The sequence below is a fragment of the Corapipo altera genome, unplaced genomic scaffold (genome assembly GCF_003945725.1).
Source record: "Corapipo altera isolate COAL_440 unplaced genomic scaffold, ASM394572v1 23, whole genome shotgun sequence".
NCBI classification, from domain to species: Eukaryota; Metazoa; Chordata; class Aves; order Passeriformes; family Pipridae; genus Corapipo; species Corapipo altera.
Genome location: NW_020884878.1, coordinates 8,780,989 through 8,804,615, shown reverse-complemented (window position 1 = coordinate 8,804,615; position 23,627 = coordinate 8,780,989).

Genomic DNA, 23,627 nt, shown 5'->3' with positions numbered 1-23,627 from the left:
TAGTGACTTGTGCCTGTATATTCAGTCAAGACAGAGTTTCAGAAGGGAAACATATTAAATCTTTAAGTTAGAAAGTATCTATTTAAGGATAACACTCTTTTGTGCTTCCTCATTTATATAACATGTGGCTAAAAAACATTCTTGTTTGATATTTAAAAAAAATGTTTTGTAAAGAAAATATCCCCTTACTATGCTCTGAAGCTTAGAAAACAAGTATTTCAAGACCAGTCTCTGCTTCTGGGATGGTTTTTTTAGGTTTTGGTTTTCTTTTTGTATGATGTTAATAAGCAGATTAATAGGCAGAACAATCCTAGGGAAGGCTAAAAAGTAAATCCTCCTGGAGGACATTTTTAAGTCTATGGAAAACAAGAAAGTGTTTGGAACAGACAGCATGGGTTTAGCACAGGTAAGTTGTGTCCAAGGAACCTGATGATGATGTGAGCAGTGGCTCTCTGGATGAAGGGAAGGCAGCGTTTTGTTCACCTTGGCTTTGGAAAAATTTTAAAAGTTTTAAAAGTTGTCTCCCGTGGCATTCTTGTATCCAAATTGGGGCTAGGCTGAACAGAGTAGGTTGATGAACCTTGAGGTATAATGATCAACAGTTTGAATTCTAATGCATAGCTGGTTCCTAAACAGTTAGTTCTGGGGAATGTGAACAGCTTTGATGATCGGATGAATCTCATGCTCATCAAGGTTGTGATGGTAGAAAATTAAGGAGCTGTTTGATACAATGAATGATCTGGCTGAGATTCAGAGGGATTTTAAACTGGGTAGAGGGGGCAGTAATTTAACAAATTTTATTAAAGATATATGTAAAGTCCTACACCTGGTTGAGAACTACTCCAGGCTGAACTGAAGATTAACTGAGGAAACAGGTCTTCTGAAATGGACTTATGTGTCTTGGTGGATGAGAAGGTGGATGATGAGTCAGCCATATGCCCTCAGAGCAGAGGAGACTAGCCAGAAACGCTGTGAAGAAGATATAGCCAGCAGATCTGTGGAAATAATTTTTCCCCTCTACTCAATACTTGTGAGGCCACATCTGGGACAGAGTCCATCTTTTGGGGATCCAGAATGGGAGACAGACTGATAATGTGGAGACCTCTGGAGGGTCACTCAGCTAATTAAGGAAATGGAGCTGAAAATGAATGAAGAGGTGTTAATTGAGCTTTGTTTGATAAACTTGCAGAAGAAAAGACTAAAGAGGGAATCCAGGCAGAACACACCTGCTACAGAGAAGACAGAGATCACAAGTTAAGAGTAAGGGAAGATTGAATTGAATACGAAGAAATGTTCTTGCAAGAAAAGTTGTTAAACATGGGATGGTATTTGAGAGAGGCTGTGGATTTTCTATCCTCAGGGGTTTTCACATTTGCCTCAAAAAGGTCCTGAACAACTTGGTCTAACTTGTAAGTTAGTCTTGATTAGTGTTGGTGGTTGAACAACTTTTGAACTCCACTTCCAATCTAAATTACTCTATGATTCTAGAATTTCTCTAAAAAGTAATATTCATACTTATTTTACGTCTGAAAATGTATAACTTAAGAATTATAGTTTTTAAAATGAAGATTCATTTGCTAATTTTCTTAAGAGGTTTTGGTTGAGTGTGGAAGGAAAAAAAAACCCAAGAGAAAAAAAATATTAATGACAGGTACTTAAAGCTATCCATATAGCTTTCCATTTATTGAATAAATTTATATTTTCACAAAAATTTTCAAGATGAAGAACAAATTTTTAAATATTTTCAAAAAAGCCTGTAAATTAACATATAGCTTTGTGTGCTGGTGAAGTCATACATTTTAAGTTCATTAAGTGCACTGGTGAAGCCATTACCCATGAAATCCTTGATTTTTAGAGTATAGAAAGTTATAAATAAAAGCAGAACAATATAAGTTAGAAAGACCTTCACAAAACTTAGAAAGGCCTCCGCAAAAATATTATCTTTTTTTAAATGACTTCTAATTTCTTATACAAAACTCATTTTAATTAATATTACTTTTCAATGGTCATGAGAGTAGTATTAAAGATTTTTTCCACCTCAATGCAGCTAGTATTTAGTAAGAATAGCTGTAAAATCCTAGTGATTGTGAAAAGAAAACAGTGTTCTATGTCGGAAAGCAGAAGTGATTCTTTGCTACATTTTTTATTGTCTCATAATTCAGACAATCATTTACTGAGAATAGTATCCAGTGCCTGGTATTTTTTATTTTGAGATCTAGATGAATTAATACCTAAATAGAATATTTGCTTCCAAAAAATCTTGGGGTACTTTTGTAATATTTATATTTTTGACTGCCTCTGAGTTTGAAAGGATGAATTTCATTTGTTATGGTAAAAAGAACCCCAAGATTCACTTCAGTTTCCAAAGTAGGTCCCTTCTGATCTTCAGAAGGGAAACCTGAGTTTCTGAAGAAAAGCCATCAAGGCTCCAAAACACCAGTCTTCAAAATTTCCCATCAAATGTCTTGATTTAGTGCCACTGCAATCATTTGGCTCTTTGCCATTGTCTTCATTAGGCTCACTATCATGACCCAAAAGGTTTCTACCATTAGCAGGAGAAAAAGATATTTAGGAAATGTGGTGTGTTTTCAGCTGTGGTGTGTTTTTTTTACAGCACCACCTTTCTCTTTTTCCAAGCAGTTTTTTAGGGTCTGACATAGAAAGTCTACCATGGCAAGACTACACTACACAAATGTCACAGAAAGCACTAAAAGAAAGGCTTCATATAAACTTCCCCTGTTTGACGCTGTCAAAGTTTGTATTGTGCTCACATTGGAAAGGGAAGTTTCATCCTCACAAAACCAATAAAAGTTGATTACTTACATATGGAACCCATGGATTAGGGGCAGGATTTTTGGATCCTTTAAAGAGGAAGTGTCATGTTTCATCTTCTGTAGGGGGATCCATGGGAATGCATATGTGAAGCCACAGTACTTCATATAGTCCCTCTCAGTAAAGATCATACAAGGAAAACCAAATTTTTTAAAACACAACTATACGATTATAGTTACAAGGGGAAAAAAACACCCCTATATCCCTTCTTTCCTTTCATCTTCAGTGCCACCTGAAGGCTGCCAAGAGAAATTAATGACTTTGATCAAGGGACAAAATATGGCAGATATTCCTAGTTAATAATAATACACCAATAAATTATATTAGTTGAAGCAATTTTGAATGGTATTTTGAGAGGACAGAGATGATGCCAGACCTGTGACCAAAGGGTCAAATATTCTAATGGGACCAGTTAACTGTCAAAATCAAAAGTCAGATTTTCAAAATCAAACATTATACTGAATTTCATAGAAAATAAAAGAAACATGATTCACAGTAGAATAGATATAAGAAATAATATTATTTCCCCTTCAAATATGTGGTTAATTTGAAAAAAAAAGCTTTGAGAAAGAAGGTGAATATGCAAGCATGTGGAGTTGCATGAAAATAAAAGGGTGGAAATCCCAACAAATCACAGCGTTCTCAAACCAAAACATTTCTGTTCTTTAAATTTAAAGTGGCTTTTCAGAAGATTTTTTATTTTCTCTTTCACAATCCATCACATAATTACAATTTTAAAAAGTGAAAAATTAAGTGATCTGACTAAGTTGACATAATTCTTTCTTCTCAGCAATTTTTTGAAGTCTGCAGAACTCTGCAGTTTGAATGATATCCAGTTAAAAATTTTCAGAATCTTTCCCAAGAAAGAAACTCCATTCTTTTTATATTTGAAATTCTTTCTTAAACTACTTCTGGTTGCCTAAAAAGATGCATAGCCTTTTCAACTTACTCAAATGTCAGTTCCAGAATATGTGTTTCCTAAGTAGACATGCTTTGCAAATACATAGCTATTACTATAGTATTTCAGATTATCTCTGTGACATAACATTTTCCCATGCATTTCTATCACCTTCATCCACCTCCTTTTTTATAATGACACTGACTCCAAAGCAAGTTGATGAACCCCAGTGAAACAAGAGAAGAGCACCACAGAGTAGGTTTAAGACATAAAGTCAAACAAAATAATCTTTCATACTGATAGGATAGGATTTGGCATAGGCAGTATGTAATCACCAAAGCCATAACGGGAATCAGATTACAGAGGTTAAAGGAAAACACCTGACTTTATGAAATGTGTGATGAAATATTCTTCATATAATCGTGTATTTCAGAAAGATAGTCAGCTTGATTGTTACATTACCTTAATTGAAGGTAAAAGCTGAAATATATATAGTGATCTGGTAAATTGCTGTGAGGCCACCTTGCCTTAATTGAATGTAATGGTATGGGAATTTCTTCCCATTAACTGGATGGGAAGGAGCAGCTGGTCTTTAGGCAGTCAGACCACTGGATAAATGGCAGGCTACATGCAGGAAGAGGAAAAAGTGTCTTTTGTCCCTGAAGTCGTAGGCTGCTGATGCTCTCCGTAGCTTACTGGAAATTAGGTAACACAAGTTTAGTAATTCCAGTCTATATCCAACAGCTGCAGCACTCCCTTCTAGGATGCTCTAAGACAGCCAAGATATTTAGACTTTCTTACATTAACTGTTCATCTTTTTTTTTCTGCTTTGTTTTCTTGCATGAAATATATGGAAATTACTCCAATATCAAGACTGTGGAAAGTCATGGACAATACCCATGCTTTTAATGCTGTTAAGGGACAGTTCTTGGGTATTTTTTACACTACACTACACTGCATAGGCTACCCTCAACCTCCATAGCTTAAAATTAAGTATTCTAACTTACTGATTACTATACAAATCAATATAAATTTTGTGTGGATCCAAGTTCTCAAATGCAGAACCACTAAATCATATGTCTAGGTGCTCAAATGGACACTTGACCACATGAAGCAGTTCTGTACCAATCTGGAAGCTCATTGTGAAACAACAAGTCTGTTCTGCTCCTGAGGGAAGGAAAATTGTTGCATAGAGACATACAGATCTTTGTCAGAAAAGTAAAGTCTGAGAAACTTTATCCTGTATTTTCTAGAAATTTGGTAATACTAGTTTGCATCTAGTCAGTGTTAGTTATTTATAGCAAATATCTTTTCCTTGGAATACTTTTTTTTGAAACATTGGTTTTAAAGGATTTTTCCCCTTCTTGAATAGGTATCATTCCGAAGTTCAGGTCATCAAAGCAAAAAGTTCAAACATCACTACAAAACATGTTTTATGATAAAATATTAAAAATTCAGTAATAAAGGCACAGAAATGATTATATAACTCTGTAGGTTAAACATGACCCACTTAAACAAATAACTGGGACTAAAAAAGACAGTCTGTAAAATCAGTGTATTTATTCCCAGCGCTCTGAATGACATATGTTTAAGTTGATCTCACAATCAACTCATATCTGCTTCAGTACAGTCATCTGATACCTATTTAAATGAATCTCATCTAAGAGGTGCAAGATCACTCCTGGGTGACAATTCCATCGCACAGTGGGACGTATGCTAATACAGCTGAACTCAGGGACAAATTCTTGCTGATACTGATTTAAATGGGAATAGAAATTTGTTGTCTCTCTAAAATGAGAAAGATCAAACTTTGAAAGAGGAAGCAATCTGTTGATATCTGCATGTACCTTAATTTCAAATAAAATCCTTGGTTTTCAGGATCTCTTTTATATAAGATATGGCATTAGAATAGGGGGGGTAACTGGACAGTAATCTCAACTAATTTTTTCAAGGAAGAAAGAATGAGGAAAAGAGATAAACAATAAGGGAGCAGTGGGAATTGTGACTTAATTGGATATTCAAAATATAATTAAAATACATTAAAAGATGATCAAATAATTCCATATATGTAAATACAATATATCAAGCAAGCTGTATATATTGGCCTTGTTTCAAGGGCACATTCCTGTTCATTACTGTGCATAAGCTTTTGCTTAAGTGGTGTTTCTTAGACAGAATGGTCTTAAGTTCTTATTTAAATGCTCTCTTGAAACAGGGCCAACATACAACTCCACCCTATTTTTACTCAGACACTCTGCCTTTACTCACTGCACTCAACTATTCCATCTCGACTCTAGTACAACAAAGTCTTCCACGTAGAAACCATGGCTCTACATTTATGGATCGAGTACAGTTTTGCCAGCTCTAAGTCCTGAATTGGGTTTTGTGGATTTTCTGGTGTTTCTTTGCTGAGCTGTTAATACTGGTAATACAAATAACAGTTAATAAATCAATCTGTTTCTTCCAGGAATTTTGCTAGGAGGCATTAACCCCTTCTCACCATCTCCCAGGCCACACCCCTGCACTCTTTACAATGAGTGCAGCATATTTTTTATTTCTTCAACTGGCATTTGCAATCTGTCCTGACATAATTTACACATTTACACATTTTACAGAGCAAAGCACAGTCATGCAATTTAATTCCAAAAAACATAAGCATAGGAGACTCGGCACACTCGATTAGCAAAGCATATGATCGAGTTTTGCCAGTATGATATCAAAGGCACACGTTTGATTTGAATTTGTGTCAAAATGTACCTGCTGCTCTTCATTTCAAAACAGACATGTGCTGATGTGTTAGCCCATATTCACACACAGGGGGCTTTTATATGCTGCAAACTGCACGTGTAGACCAATGTCCTTTACGAATGCACTTTCTTTCCCTTCCTTTTCTCTTATCTTAAGGCAGCTGGTCTCCACATCCTCAGGGAGAGGGAAGGCCTGTCATCGCCTGAGACAGAGCAGAGGAAAGCAAGAAATCACTATTCAACCTAATGAAATAAAGTTCTGACCCAGATAAAGTCATCTGCGTTCTTCCACTGATCATTGCCCTATTGAGCCACCATTCCAGTTCTATTATTTCTTTTAAATAGGGATTTAATGCTCATGAATGGAAGGTGAATGCTTGAAAATGAAAGGTGATCACTGCAGTAAAAGACAAATCAATACAGAACCAAAGTGCTCTACTTATCCACAGGGCAAACTAAAGTGAAAGGAAATGTCTTCGAGACCCTCTCAAGCAGTTGTACTAATAGAAACGATGATTAAATTCCCATACTATTACACTTGGACTTAAAAAATCAGTGATTAAACACTTAGTAGAAAAGGAATTGGCAGCTTCCTAGACTGTAGAAATTTTGTTGTTCACTTTCCTTTAGCTTGACTTAAAGGAAATTTATTTGATTGAATTTTGTCAATTTTTGATTAATAAAGATTGATAGCTGCACAGAGCAGTCTTAGAAAGACCAGAAAAAGATTTTATCTTGCAATTTGTTTAAACTTCAGTTTCTAGGAAAGCAGAGAGTTAAGTACTTTGCTTGGGTTCTGGTTCACATAATTATAAATTAGTATATTTAGAATAATAGCTGGAAAGTTAGTTTGACCAGCAGGTGTGAAATGGGCTTTTTTTTACCTCTAAATGCGATTAGTATTGGAAGCTGCAAATAACATTATAGCAAGAGAAGTGCTTCTGCTCACAGGTAAAATATTTTTCAATCTCATGGAAATTGCAAAAAATGAAAATAGAATTTGGGCCAGGAACTTTCTCTGTTAATCTGGGACTGACATTTGGGGGCGTTGGTGTCAAGAGATTTTGGTTTTGGGTCATTCACAGCAGTAGATGAAACAATAAAGGATTAATTTTCTTTGATCCTCCAGCAAACCCTGATTGGCTGGAAGCAGGGAGAGACAGTTAACTTCACAAAGTCAATAAATGTGGCCATCTGGGAGAATGCAAATTTAGACAAATGTGATATATGTGGGATGACACTTTTTCCTTAGAACATGCCACACCATAAAAGCATTAAAAATACATTCGTATGACCCAGAGCATTTGATTAAAGCCTTTAATATGCAATAAATTCAGCCCCAAGCAAACTAAAGGGGACAACTTGCACAAATTCCAGACTGAGATTCATTCAGGTTCAGTTTTTTGCCTCCTCAGCCTCTTTTAAGGCATCTCTGTCTGTATTTCCTTTCAATTCAACTGAGTGGAATTTGTGTAAAAAAATGTAATTCATTGTGCCACAATTCCTACTTTATGTGGAAAATTGTTTTTCCTCTTTCAGCTCTTTACGTTTCATCCTCTTGGGCCACTGGCTTGAAAAAAAGTTAAGTATCCTTGCACATGGGTAACTTCTCCTGGAAGGAGTCCCAGTACGTCTAAAATGAGTAAAGCTGACCTGATCAGGACATGATCCCCATAGCTACTGGTAGAAATACTTTATGTTCAGCAGCATGTCCTTCCCCAGCTGCAGGAACATCACTGGGGCTCAATTAGTTCCCAGGCAAGAAGAAATCCAAAGCTGCTTACTGTTCTTGTCCACGTAGGACCACATGCCATGCTGCTAACCCCTAGATAACCAGCTGCAAAGTAATATTTATCTGTCAGTGTGTGTCTAGATCTTAAGATCATTCACAGTGTGTTTTGGCATGATATAAAATGCAACATTTCCATAGACTGGACTGTGTCTCAAACATGCTCACTCAACTCAGAGACCTTACTAAAAATCAGTTTTAAACTATCAGCTACCGTGTGAGTGAACTAACCTGATGCGAAACAGTAACTATCCTTTTTTGGTGGCCAAATACCTACATTGTCTGTTCCATGGCAGGCAAATGGGTAAAACTAGGGATTGCCTTTTCCCTACAATGTGCACAGCTAGACAGACATATTGTACGCTATGATTTGTTGCTGATATAAATCCTACTGCGCCCAGGACAGGACAGAAATTAAAAAAAAAAGAATGCCTGAGCAGCATAGATGCCACACAGCACCTCCCAGAGATATAGCTGATGTGGTACAGTTCATTTAGCACTTCTGTTTATGTGGAAATTGAAAGATTTGTGGTGGGTTTTTTGCTTGTTTGGAGTTTTTTGGGTTTTTTTTAATAGGAGACAGACTAGTTCTACTTAAAGTAAAACAGAGGACAACTTCCATTTTTTTGTGCAGTGTTGTTTTTGGCAAATTATCTGACTATTTGCATTGAACTAAACAATTGAATTGATGAATTTGCAGCCTTTAACAATAGTGAAACTAGCTACAGGAGTAAAACTTGCCTAACTAAATGCTGGTTTTGTGTGATAGGAGATATAAGGAAACAGATCAAGCATCCTGAAGTGTGGATCAAGACTGCTGTAGAAGAAAATAAGTAGTAACTTAAAGCTACCTATTTCTCCCAAAACAAACCACAGCTCCATGTGCCTGGTCCTCAGAAAGTGTAACCTGTCATGGTGCCTGTATGACCTGCCACCAACAAAACATCTCCTATTGCCCACTGAACCATCCTGGCTTTGCAATAGGTGACCAGGATATCACACCATGGGCATAGCTGTAATACCAAAACAAGGTGGAAGGCTGAGTGACATCTACATATGACGGGGAAATCTGCTGGAAATCATGGTGTTAAGCAGAAAGCAGAGGATATGACTGTCTGTAAGACACATACAGAAAAAAGTGAATGTTTCTGAGGAGAAAGGAAGGGATGGGGGACTCTGCCTTTGAAAGAACATGAGTCCAAAGCCCAGTTTCCTGTAAAGTTCCTTGTGATCGCATCTACCTCTTGTTAGAGAATTAAACATTCCACAGGACCAACTGTGCACTTGTTTGTTCGTACTTTCTGTTCACACTAGTCCTTTAAAGGCTCTGTGCAATACACAGTGCTAACCACCACAAACTACTTCATCTGCACTTCATCAGATTAGCATTAGGTTGAAATCTCCAAGACAATATAAATGAGATCAATAAATAGTGCAATCAATCTTGGCTAGTTTTTTTTTCAGAGAGAGATTTAAACAGAACTCCTGTAGGATAACATTGCTTTACCAGTAGAGAGAACACCAAACACGTTGTATTGATGCTAACATGTGTTGATCCTTATGATCCTTCTTGCACTTAAACATCAAAGCCAACAGGACTGTCTGTTGATTTATGGATGTTTTCAAATAAGTATATAAAATATTGTTTGAATTTGCAGAGATAGAAAAAAAATCCACCTCTATACAGTTCTTCCTTTTCTTTGGTTTTCCAAATAGGTTGAGATTTATCTCGTTTTGCATATCTCTACAATTTCCAGGTATTCAAGCAGAGACTGAACAATCTTTGTTCATCTCTGAGAGCTTTGTCAGTGACTAAGGAATAGCATGTATTTCCAGGATTTCCAAAGGAAAAAAAAAATAATAACCCAAAACACTCCAAATGAAGAAAACAAAAACAACAACAGGATCTCATATATTTATAAGAACAGCAATAAAAATCTTAAAAAGCCAAAGCAAAATATCACAGTCACAAGTTCTATAGATAAAAAGGATGGAATTAGTTGAAATATGTATCTTAAAAAAAATATAATACTGGGGCTGAAAAATCCAGTTCATGGCACAAGTTTCAGAGTTTTCTCCATCACTTCACCTTTACACTGAAATAAAAGCGGTTACAGGAGTCTCAGTCTGGAATGATGACAAGACAATTCACAACATTCCAGGTTTTGTTATTATTGAAGTTTCCCAAGAATGGCAACAACTGTTTGACTGGGTTAAAAGAATCTTCCTTTTCTTAACAAAAGTCATAAAGTAAGCTTGATTTTTGAAAAGCAGGAAAGAAGGTAGGACATTTTTTACACCTTCTGTTCTTTTTACCTTTCTGTGACCCCTAAGAAGTCATAGTCCTCTCACAGTGTAATCAGCATGGGGAATTGCAAAATGAATGGGCTGGAAAATTCCTTTGAAAGGCAATAATAATATTTTTTCATATATGAATTTCAGCTTAGTTCTTAGGAGCTCAACAAAGTGAAGTCACGGTTATTGTTCTTTTAATTTTTTTGCTCCTTCACAGAGCTTTTCAAAGGCGCTTGCTTTTGCATAAGTCGTAAGTTTATGTTAAAGTCCTATGCTAGTCTGTGTTACACGTTTTAGTGTGTTCTGTACTGCCCTGGGAGCTAACCCCCCTCCCCCAAAGAACTCTTTCTCAGCCCCTTCATCTGTAACCTTTCTGCAAGTAAATGCTAATTGAAAAAGAAAGAACACCACTAATCTTGGAATTTAAATGCATTTAACAAAACCAATCTCAATCTAAATTGTTGTTTCACCATTCCCTTTTCCCCAACAGATGTCGAGAAACTGCAATTCCTATTAAGAACACTTGACTGTTTACTCAGCAAGAGAACTTCAGGCTCAGGCTGCATCAATCTAAATGCGTTTCAGGACGTCAGTCTTTTGAAAAGTGCAGACTGTTAGTTGGTTATTTTTAAATGTAATCTTCACATAAAAGAGTTGCTGCATTTTTTCTTTTCACTTTGTCATCCGTCTCTCCCTCCTCCCTATTTTTATTTTTTTTTAATGATAACATGAAACATAGATGTCCTGAATTTTTATGTCCCATTCAATTTATGTTTCCCTCTCTCCACGGTCCTTTATTTCCTTTTTGCTTCCTTCTTTTGTTTTTTGACCAATGGAATATCAGCGAAGAGTGTGAACACTATTTCAGGAAAAAAAAATCCAGAAATGTTATGTGGTAAGGATGTTAAACATCAAAAACATGAATGTATTTTCCTACTGTTATAGTAAAGTCCCCATGGGCTGTGCCCACAGACCTACGTAAAGTTATCTGCCCAGATAAAGATGACTCCGTTTGGTTTTGGTTTTTTATATTCTGGGTGTCACTTGTTAACCATGATCAGGAAAGCAAACGTGTCTTGGGCACTTTTTTTCCCCTTTTTTTCTCTTATCTCTTCACATGATCCTTCAGTTAGTAAATGCAATATTAGTGTTTGGAAATACATCCTTAAGTGATAATCACTGAAATGGAGCTTAGGTCTTAATTCTGCAATTACAGTCAGACTGCAAACGTACACAGTTACATGGGTATCAACACCAGTTTAACATGGGTCCTTCAAGCATATTTTACCTTGAAATAAACTTCAATTGTTTTACTCATCAGGTTTTGAAACACGGTGGGTCAAGTCCTTCATTTGTTACAGGGGAGCTGGTAAGAGTGAAGACCACAGGCTGTGTTTTGCAGATGCATCCTCACAGGCAGGTCTGTGGTGACTGGGGCAGCCCCACTTTGAGCTGTGTGTTGTCTGAGTGGGGGATGTTGCTTTTCTAAGGTCTTTTGAATATCCTCCATTTTGTAGGACAAAAGGAGGTGTGGATAATGCTCTGGACCACACCAGGTCAGGCTGACACACATTGTTTTAGCCTCACTGTTCTGTAGTGCAGAGAAAGTCAGCAAAAGCATGTCAGCCAAAGCAAGTCATCAAATGGCACGTAGGTGAAAAAAAATAGTTTAAAATTTGAATACTAACAAGTAACAGATAATTGAGTGCATGGGGTGTGTGTGGGGGGGTGAATGTCTGAAACTGAACTTTTGAACTCTCAATCAGAAACCTGCTGCTTGCTGGCTGCAGTCTGTATGGGCTGGCTTTAAATTTTGGTAACACCTGGACTAAATAAAAGTGACACATCTTGAATCCTTCAGTTAACAAAGAGGAGTTAAATACAACTAGCAAGTACATAGCTGCTCATCTGTTGCACTTCTGCATACAGACAACCTAGAGACCGAAAATGGGATTCCAGAAAGAAGACCTAGTGGCAAAAACAAAGGGTTTGCACAAGGAAGTGGTTTCAGAATAAAGGTAGCCCAGAAATAATAGAAATAATAGAAGATCTGAGGAATGAAGCAGATGAAAACAAATGCCAAGGGATGACCAAGGGCAAGTACTTCTACCGCCCAGAAGGAAAACAAAAATTTAGCAAATACAGTGCTGGCTAGGGTAATGTATAAGTGACTGTGTGAGATCATCAAGTTGATCTGATCTGGTTGGTTCATAAACAAATCCAGTGTCCAGATCCACCATGGGCTGTTGTTTGCTCCATCTTACTTGTAGCACAAGGGGGAAGAATGCTGAGCCAAGTGTTAAAGAGTGATACTCATGTATTGTGAGCATAGAATATTGTTTTTAAAATGGAACAAGTATTTCTTCAAGATTTCTAGGAAAAATGCATATAGGGAAATAGAAAAATCAAATAAAAGTTCACAGTAAAATCTACAATACTCCATGATAACATGAAAATGGAAACAATTACAAGGAAAAATTAAATTAAGTCAAATGAAGTGCAATACACAAAGAAATATCTCACAATGGCAATCTAATGGATAATTTGCAGTCTTTACCCCAATTGCATATCCAGAAATTTCCCAAATCTTCGTTCGCGAAGCCTAGCTATGAATATCCAGAAATCCACTGGAATCAATTGCTAGTGGGCAGAGCAGGCAGGAAACCATTTTCTACCTGCAACATGTCAGAAATAATTCCACTATGCATCATGAAAAAGGAGAGAAATAAAACCTTGGGAAGTTTACCATGTGGTTTTCAAGTCTTTTTTGTGGAAGAATGTGCCCTTCTGAGAGGTCACTTGGTCTCGGAAAGCTCCAGAGCAAAGTCTAGAAAGTTGAAGTTTATTCTTTCCTGATGCAAATTTTAGTTGAAACAGTAGATTATTTTTAAAATCCAAAAATTGAATATTTAAAAGATCACCACCATTGAAAGTCTTTTTAGAACTCTGCAGGCGTCATAAAATTAGCATGCTCATGCTTGACTATCTTGAGTACCAAATGCCCACAAAAAAATCTCCCTGCATTTTAGAGAGCCATGAAAAGGAAGTAAAGTAATAATTTGGCAGGTATCTATTAAAAGTTTGTGATCCCTTAATAGCATGAACTCTTTATAGCAACCAGGTAGTTCCATAGGCAGAAAGAGTCTGATTTAGTTTCTCAGAATGGTCCCCACCATACAGTAAGTTTATTTGATCAAACTTGAGGATTCTCCAGTTTCTATGGGTGGCTTTCTAAATTACAGTAACACAACTGATCATCCTAGCAGCCATGACAAACACAAATGCTTGGGCAATAAGGGCAATCTACCTTTTAGACACTGTTTTTAGGTAGCATAGTTTAAAATTCAAAACCAATGTATGAAGTCACCAGCACATTCAGTATAGTTTAAAATGTTTCTGTAAATCAGATTTCTAATTTTGGTCCAAAAAGTAACCTTGGTAACAAGAGTCTTTTTTTGAAGAGACTGAATTGGAACTGAACCATTTTGTTTCCAAAATGTTAGAACCAAAGGAGTTAAGGTTTGTTGTTATGTTTTGCTTTTCCTTAAATATCACAAATGCAGGTGTTTGCTCTCTGCTTATATTTCATTCAGCAAACAATTAATTGTGGCCACTGCAAGGGAAATTCCCCTCTCTATATGTGTGTGTCTCACCTGGGTTCCACTCTGACTCTCTTTCATATAGCATTGTGGTTTAGTGAGAAAGGAGAAAATCTTGTACATTCCTGTTTTGCACGAAGAATTGTCATCCTCTTTCAAGATGTTAAAGTTTAACTAATAGTGTTTAGTTTTCTTCTCAAGTATGATTTAATTTTAGATTTGTGATTTTTATGTGATCTGTGGTGGATTTCTTTCTTCATTCTGAAGTGAGAAGATGCTTCAATTCTGCTTTCCACTCCAATAGGGAGCTGAGGGAATGAAACAGCATCTGCAGAGGGGAAATAGCAGTAGAAGAGAATGGCTGGGTCCATACTGACATAAACATGCATGAGAGGCTCCACTCACAACACTGCAAGGAAACGTAGGAGTCTGTCTGACCTTTGTGGTAGCACATTAAAAGCTGGAGCATTTGAGATGCACCTTGTAGAGGATAAGCAAGATGGACTTCCAGCTCTGTAGGTAAAGCATCCAGCCTCATCCTCTAAAGAATGATGTCCCAGTGGCATTACAAACAAGTTTTTGTGTTGAGACAGAAATGTTGCAGGTTGAGCCTGCAACCCATTCAGAACTGGGTTCTCCTGCCTGCTGGGACAATGGGCTCCCTTAGCACCCAGCCCAGCCATCCTAAAAGTAATTCAAATGGGAAACACACCCCAGCCCACAGAGAAACACATCTCTTCTCATATGAAAGTACTCATTTCCTTCACTGTCAAAGGCCAAGCCTGAACTTTTTTTTGTCACCTCCTACTTGCCATGTTATATGGCTACTTAGCTGTTTGGTCTTGACACTCACAAAAGATCAGAGGAATATTGTTATTTCTGTGCACAAACCAAATAATCTCCCACTGATAAAGCACAAAAAAGGTTCTAATCATACTTCTTCTCTACTGAGGTTTTCTATTGAGAGTGAACTGTTGGTTTTTTTTCAAGATTAGTTTGTAGTAGGTTTGCAAGTTGCAATTAGAAGAAAATTTCCCTACAACAATTAAATTTACACTGAGACATAACAGTAGAGAGATTATGGATAATAGGTAAGAAAGTAATGCTGAAATTTTTGGAAATTAACTTTAAAAGATTTGTTGGTTCAGTTAGGAGTAAAAGCTTGAAGACTTGATAATTATTCCATTTACCCCAAATTCATCATGCTGCAAGCTGTGTTTGAGAGTCTTCTGGGAACAGCTACTTTTGTATGGTATTCTTCATACCTTGTGCCATGAAAAGGTCAGAATAGTTAGAAAAATAACTCTACTTCTTAAAGACAATTAGGTCTTTTACTTCTGGGCCTTGATTTAATAATTATGTATGTTTGTATTTCAGTTTTATTTTGCTTGTCTTTAAGTCTGTACTTAAATGTTTGAATTAAATCTTTGAAAGACAAAGGAGCAGAAAGAAAAACATGCCCTTTGTAAAAGAGTCAGAACTGTTTGGATCCTAACTGATATTTCCTATGAGTGGTAGCATAAATACAGTACAATGCAAATTTTAATTAACTAATTCTAATTGTAGTTAATAAATTATAATAATTATTTAGTATCAAAGTTTTAAAACAAACTCTATGGTAATTTACAGATCACTTTCTGATGGCACACATTTTAAGATGACAGTGAGAAAAGCAGAGGTTTGTCTGGTGTTACAGAATGAACTACTCCATATGGAATTAGAAATTGTGACTTGTACTATGATTAAAATCCACAAGATACTTTAAAGATAATGAGTAGCTCACTGTCCAGTGTTGTTCAATAGGTAAGTGATATTATTCTTGCCTTGGTCACTATTAGCCCAGAACTTTCTGGAAAGGAATTTTAAATTGTTAAAAAAGTGTTCTACTTTGGTGAAACAAAATAAGACGAAAAAGAATTACAAATAAATAAAATGAACTCTCATAAAAGGTGAAGAATTTGTAAAAATGAACATGTTTTCAAGATTCATTTGATTTCATTTCAATATCAGTTCAAATTTATATTCTTCTTATTTTAAAAAATATGTAACCAGATCTGCAAGGTATTTATGCTTTTTATTGCTCATCTCCCCTGTAAGTGTTAGTCATACGTACCCTGCACAGAGATGCTGGCAAGCTCATTTTTTATGTCAAGTGAGAAGAGTATATTTCATGTTAGGGAACTCTTACTTAAAGGAATGCCCACATTTTTTATGGATGAACTATTCATTCACCAGTGTGAATAAAATATTCACGGGTTCAGAATTCATAGCCTGTTTCTTTAAGATACTGCATAATTGTGGATAAAAGATGATATTGCAGTGAAAAACACTGCTAATTACCATTTATTATTATTCACTATTATTTCCATTTATATCTCACTATTTTTAAGTTGCTCATAAAAATTTCTCTTCCTATGACTTAGTCCAGATTGTATGATAATAAGTGAATAAATAATACCAGCGCTCTCCTATCCTGTTTTCTTTTTTTTTTTTCTCATGAAACCAGATTTTTAAATGTGAATCTTCACTTTGTATTCCCCACCCCACCTGAAAACACAGCTACAATTTTGTAGACATTGCTAAGTATCTGAGGTGAACGTTTGGTAGAATTCTGCTGGCATGTGACAAACAAACAAATACTTAAACAGAGTAAATACAAATACAATACATTTTGCAGGAACATTTTTTACTGACCTGAAAAAGTATTTCTTTTTCCTCATGTTGTGTCACACAAAGCATATTCTGTACAATCTGTGAAGTCTCATTTTAGGCAGAGCAAAAGTTAAGTGAATTTTAGAAGGATTATTTATTATATTGCAAATCACAGACTGGTATAGTGCATTTCTTCTCTGAAATATGTTTTTAGCACTTTAGAAATCCTTTTGTATGCATCTGAGTCGATTAATTTCTCTGCGAGTATACGTGCTACTCAATATACTTACGTGTTTGTAGCTCTCGGTGTGTAATGAGACATTTTTGCTGTTGCTGATAATTCTGTAGATGTCATTGTACCCAGACATATGGTGTCAGTTGTTTGAAGGCTTTAGAAACCCTCGGATTGGCTGTGATATAAAAATTCAATAATCCCTGTAGAAAACTTCGGACTTCTCATACCAGAGTTTAAAATCTGCATGCTCACTTGCAGACTGGGGAGTTTTAAAAACAAACGGGTCCTTGTAGATAACTTAGCATTAATGGCCCGAGTCAACAAGAAGTGCAAAGCATTCAACCCCCAGGAAGAATGATACATAGCCTGAGATGTGCTTCCACAGGGTTTGTGCCAGATGGAAATATGGACAATCAGCATTTTATCAGTATTCAGTGTGTATTAAATTAATGTTATTAAAGGACAACTTTTCAATACTTTAGTAAAGAAGAATGATGATCTGCCTTCTCTCTGTAGTCCTAATCCAATGCCAGCAGTGGCCAGTCGAAGGACCCCACTGGTTTTGATGGGTTTTCTGTTGAGCCTTATGTTTTTAAACTGAAGGGAACTGGAGGGCCCTGGTTTAGAAGATGCTTCTGGCTTCCCCTAAACCCACAAAAGTCACCACAGGTCTTTCACATCTTGTGTGTCTGGGGTGAAATCACGACTCCATTGAAGTCAGTAAGTCTTACCACTGACTACAGGTGGATTTCAAATATTACTCCTGTTGTGAGTAGGCCAGTTTATTTTATTTGCTCTGGATATTAAATATCCCTGACAAGAGTGTTCTGCTCAGATTGTCTTTCTATGCTCAGAACTTTGGTGTAAAGCATTTCTTATTGTAGCTGCTTAATAAAACAAATATTGGTCAAAGGCCAAAACTTAAGTGAATAAGGACTATTTTCCCTTGCCATATCGTGCCCTTAAACAGTGTTTCATGAAGGCTACAATAGGATTTGTTAAACATGACCACTACAGATAGTGCTTGAACAAAGTAGAAATAATATTTCCTGCATCCTTCTAATGCATTTATTTTCATGCACTGTGGTAAAATATGGGTGTTTTAGGGAAAACAAGTACATTAGTCTTCTATACATTTTAATGAACTGCTGGGCCTCCATTTACTATTATGTTTCACTTTTATAACTCTTGTGTTTAGGGCAGCAGTGGTCTGAAGTCCAGCTTGTAATTAGATCCCATTGTTCTGGATGCAAGAGAAACATGGAATTAATCATTTGTACAATGTGCAAAATTCTGGAACTTCATGCTACACTCTAGATTAAAAGCTATAAGCTGCTCAGAGGGGTGACATTTTTATTTAAGACTTTTTAAAAGCCTGTTGGTTCATTATAACCTCTAATTAGCATCCGAAGTAAGAGTCACACACTCTTCTCCAAAAGAAATTCTTTTAATTTAGTGAAAAAAAAATGATATTTTGGCAAAAGGTTTTTCAAGAGTAAAATACAACCAAGAAAAAGCATTTCACTAAAACATTCATCACAAAAAACCCATTCCACAGAAAACACCCACTACAAACAGTCAGTGTATTAGCTTTAGTAAAACACAATTCATTGGTTTTAAGAGAAGGAAAAGAGTAACAGAAGAAAATAGGTTAAAAGGGGTAAAGAAAGTGAGAAGAAAGAAGAAGAGAGAGAACGGAGAGGAGAATAGTTGCCGACAAGATTCAATGATTCACATGACACAGTCTGGAGAAGGAGAACAGAACGACTCACATGGAGTCTCCTGTATTTACAGAGTTCAGTTTTCCCTCCCAGGCAGGATATCCGGTCAGTGCCTTCCAGGCCAGAGTGAGTTGTGCTGTAGCAAGTCACAGGCTGCAGGGGGTGGTGTGGGTGGGCTACCAGGCAGTTCTACCTTGACTGACAGCCTGACTGCAGGGCCTGTAGCTCTGCCATGTGCTCTGTGTGGGCAGCAGGCATTGCCTTCAACTCTGCCCTGTGCCCTCAGCACAGGACTGATGTGCAGCCCTTACCGTGGACCTGCAGGTCCAGGGCCAGCCCTTCCCCACATGCACAGACACAGTGAGCTGGTTCCGACCCATATCAATAGTTCAGTGAGGCTTAGATCCAAGATCTCACACTTCATTGCAGGAATACCACAATGGGTGCAGCCCAGCATTGTGTGACCATCTAGAAATTTTTCCTATCTTTTTCTCTCTCAGAAACAGAAGCAATATCAGTCTAATTGTAAAGCCTACACATGGGTGCACAAAGAAAGGCAAGTAGAATGGGAAAGCAAGAAAAGTTTCGGTCCTTAGGATCCCTTGAATTGCTTAAGGCTAAATGGATCTTTTAGGTTATGCCAGCAATAATATATCTCTGGTGATGAAGAGATACTTTTTCCTTGTAGCACCTTTTCACCTGCAGTCCCTCTTAGCATTAATACCAGGGGAATTTCCAGATGGGATGTTTGCAAGCTTTTTGTTTTCATGTGCTGCTAGATCAGCACTAAGGGAAGTTACTTGTGCTGGATGGTTGAACTCCATTCATATTCAATTTCTTCCCTTCTGACTTTGTGGAAGATGTCCAAATGAGTAAACTCCCCCCAGAGTTTTCCAAAATCACAAAATCAAAATGCTCCCTCCTGTGAGGTTGGGGTGGAGGTAGAGGAACTGAGCCTCTTCTGAAGATATGTCTATCTCAGCTAAAGTTCAAAAGATCAGGAGTATCCAGGTAAAGCACATAGACAGTCAAAAAATAGTTTGTTCAAGGTGAGTTTTTTACCAAAATTTGATTTTACCCTCAAATAGTTGCTTTTATATGAAAAAAAAAAAAAAAGCTAATTTCACTGGAATTATCTAGGTAAGCAAGTTTAATTCCGTGATCCTCTCAGTTACAGAGGCCAAGGTTGCTTACAAGGTGCAATTCTCCCTTTCAGTGTTCTTTGGATCATCAGAAGAACCAGTTGTACCCTCACCTCGAGTTGCTACTATTGCACTCTCCTAAGTTTGTGTCAGTATTGCTGCTAACTGCAAGGGAAGAAAATGGCATGTTTGACAATGGGGAGCTGTGTCTCTGGAGCCCAAAACAACTTCATTTGGAGATATATCATTTACCTCACATATGTAGGCAAGAGACCGTAGCTGATATGAGAGGAGTTGCACATGATGAATTTTATTCTGTGAGTAGGAAATATTAGGATTCAGAGTACTAGTTACTTTTTGCATGCTAATGCCCTGTTTCTCGAACATAAAGGGCTCTATAAGTTGCAGATAAGTGTTTCGTGAATCAAGCCCTAAATCCTCTCTTTATTTCAACTGGAGACTTTAGCCAGTGGATAAGCACCATCAGACATTATTCAAACATTTTACGACTTGCAAAGAATTTTTTTTTTCTAAAGAACATTTTAAATAAGAGAAAACAAACAGTTTCATTGGGAGAGGCCTGGTTACGGATATCTTCTTTCCACCCCAGTGGCTTGATGTGACTGTTAACTGGCATTTGGTTGCTTTATAACTGGTGCAATTATTTTGTCAAAGGTTGTAAGGTTTTTTCTTCCTTTAAAAAAAAAAGTTAGTTTACAGTTTATTAACTTAGATTACTGCTAATAGCTCCCGTGGGTCTTTCTACTGAAACAAGGACCAGGATAACTGATTTCTTAAGACCAATCTGGAAGACTTTAAAACACATTAATAGCTATCACTGAAACAGCAGGAGGAAGTATAGTCTGTCATTTGGGTTTTTTCTTTCTTTTTTTTCTTTCTTTTCTCTGCACAAACTTTCTCCCCAACTTTATCTATTTATCTATTATTGTGTCTCTCTCTCCCTTTTTATCTTTTTCCTTCTTTTTACAACTATTAACAGGCTAAGTTTTCAGTGAGTGCAAATAATCAGCAATGAGTTTCTTTGACTGTTCAGGGATCACATTAGCACATAAATAGGAAACAAAGACTGGTTCAGGGAAAAAGTAAAAAGATACTTAAAAATGTGGAGACCAGAAGTCAAAACACCCCAATTTCAAAGAAGTCTAGATTCAGTGCAAAATTTTTTTCATGTTTAACATCTGATTTATTTTTTTTTTAACAATTTGGGTTTTTTCATGCATAAAGAATTGTAAAATCAACACACCAAGGTTAAATATTTAAGCATGTAAGTGTGTAGTTTACATGTCTTTGAAGATAGCAATAATTTATTGCGTGGGTTTATCAGAAGGAAAGGTATTTCCCTTCTTCACATCTTTGGCATGGCTTCTCCAGTCATACCTTTCCATCCTAATCCTCTCCTTTCTGACCAAAAGCAGAATGAATAAATGAAGGTTGAGCAGAAGTGGTTATTCAGTGTGTCTGAAGTAGTGCTTGGGATACCTTCCAAAGAGTATGACAAAAACCTTTTTCTTACTTTTATTCCCTTGTTGCAGTTGCTATAGTGAATAATGGAGAAAATTTAATTTGCTTTGGAAGGACTTTAAACAGTTAAAAAAGCTGGGATTTTTTTTATCCAGGTACTAACATTGCAGTACTCAGTGCAAAATATCACGAGAAAGTGATAATATGAGTCCATATTTTCGGGAATAAGAGTGTATATATAAACAGGGAAATTATAGTATTCTCCTTGTTCTCATTTTTACTATGACTTGAAGTTGGGTTGTTGGGCAGTCTGGAGCATCAGCCATCCAGCTGAGATGCTGAGAGAAATTCCATCCCTTCCTATCTTTCTTTCCTGAGTAGTGGGAATCACACACTAGTTACATGTATTGATTTTCATGGACTTGGTACACTGCCTGATCCAAGAAGGAACATTTATTATGCTTTAACCTTTATTGTGCTCTACAAATAAAAGTAATTAATAATTGTCCTTTCCTGAAAGATTTTATAATTAAAACATTCTTATTTCTATTATCTGAAATAAAGAGGAATTGGACCAGGGATGGGAAGAAGGGATGCTCCTGTCATTCCATGTCTAATGGGAAGATGCAATAAATCAGACATAATGGCTTTGAGACCTGAAAAGATCAAGCAAGTTCAGCTTAGATGTTTCAGTATTGTTCTTCCCACTGCTTTGCAGGGGATTTTTGATCAGATACAGCATTGCACACATGTGGGAAGTGAACTGAGACAGTTACTAAACCGCTCTGCCCATGCCCTTCAAGACTAGGAACTGGTGTTTGTCGTAGCAACATCAGAGCTACTTCTTAAGAATCATTTCTGAAAATGTTGTTTGGGAAATAGATCAAATTATGCAGCATTCAGTTACTGGCATCATCAGCTGCTATAAATCAGCATAATTCCTTCAAAGTTAGTTTTATTATATTTACAGTATTTTGCCCTGGTCTGTAGTTTGCTTAGCTGAAAAGCTTTGCAGACATATATTTTCATTTAAAATTTATGCTTCCAGTAGTTTATTTCAAACTTATTCATTCTTTTAGTAGAAAATATTTTATTTTCTGTCATGGATGGAGGTCATACCATTGTCCTCTCTCTACAATACTTTATGGTTTTATTCTTTATTCATTCACAAATATATATTGAAAGAACCAGTGTTATCAGACAGACAAGTTACAGCATAATCCTATTTCCCGGGAATGAGTTTTGCATATAGTTCTGTAGTGTGTTAAAAATAGGTCCACTTAGATGAGAAAATAAAAAAGTCAAAAAAAAAAAAAAAAAAGAGACCAATGGATTTATTGGGAAAATACATGTCATCCTCTACTACCAGTTCTTTTTGACACTCAGCCGTTGATTTCCAAGCAGCCCTGTAGTAAAAGTGGCTACAGTCTATGACAGATAGTATGGTAATGAAATGGCATACTTTCCTGTTACACTGAAATTTCAATAAGGGTGGAATTTTGCCTCAAAAAGAGGGCAGTGATCTTCTCACAAACACTGTCCTTTGTCCTGAGGCACACAAAATCCCCAAATCCCTAAAATATTTTATCTAAAGATAATTTTGCACCAGCCCAGGCATGAAAAAGAAAAGTATATCAGATGCAGCTGGAAAGGTCCTGTTGCTCAGGGAGAAGGTAAATTAAAGGTTTCCATCTTATCTGTATTTCAATTACAATTTTATTTTTGGTCCCTGACAGTGCAGACTGTTGAAGTCTTGGGAAGTGGCAAAACTCACAGGTGTACGAAAGAAAGAATCTTTAATGGTGAAGATGTATATATTTGAACTATGTGGCTTTTCATATGGGGTATACATGACATTTAAATAAAAATGTGGACTCTTATGGGGGCCCTATCTTTTTGAACTCACTAGAAGATTTCATTTTTTCTGCCTTTTTTTTTTTCCTTAGCAATAATGACCTAGTTTAGGAGTCTGCAGCTCTGTGTGACTCATTCTAGGGGTCAGCCTTAACAAAATCAGTTGTACCAAGGACCAAAACGGTTAATTGCAAAGGTGCTGGTCTCACTTCCTTTGGTGCCCATGGTGCATATTTGTATCCAGTTTTTTGGGAACTGGATGGCAAAGTCTTTAGAGAAATACCTCTTAGTTCTTGGACACCTCAGTCTGTGGGTAAAGACTAGAGCAGTCTTCCATGTCCTCTGTCGGGCTGTTCAATGACGACATAGTCTAGTTCTTAC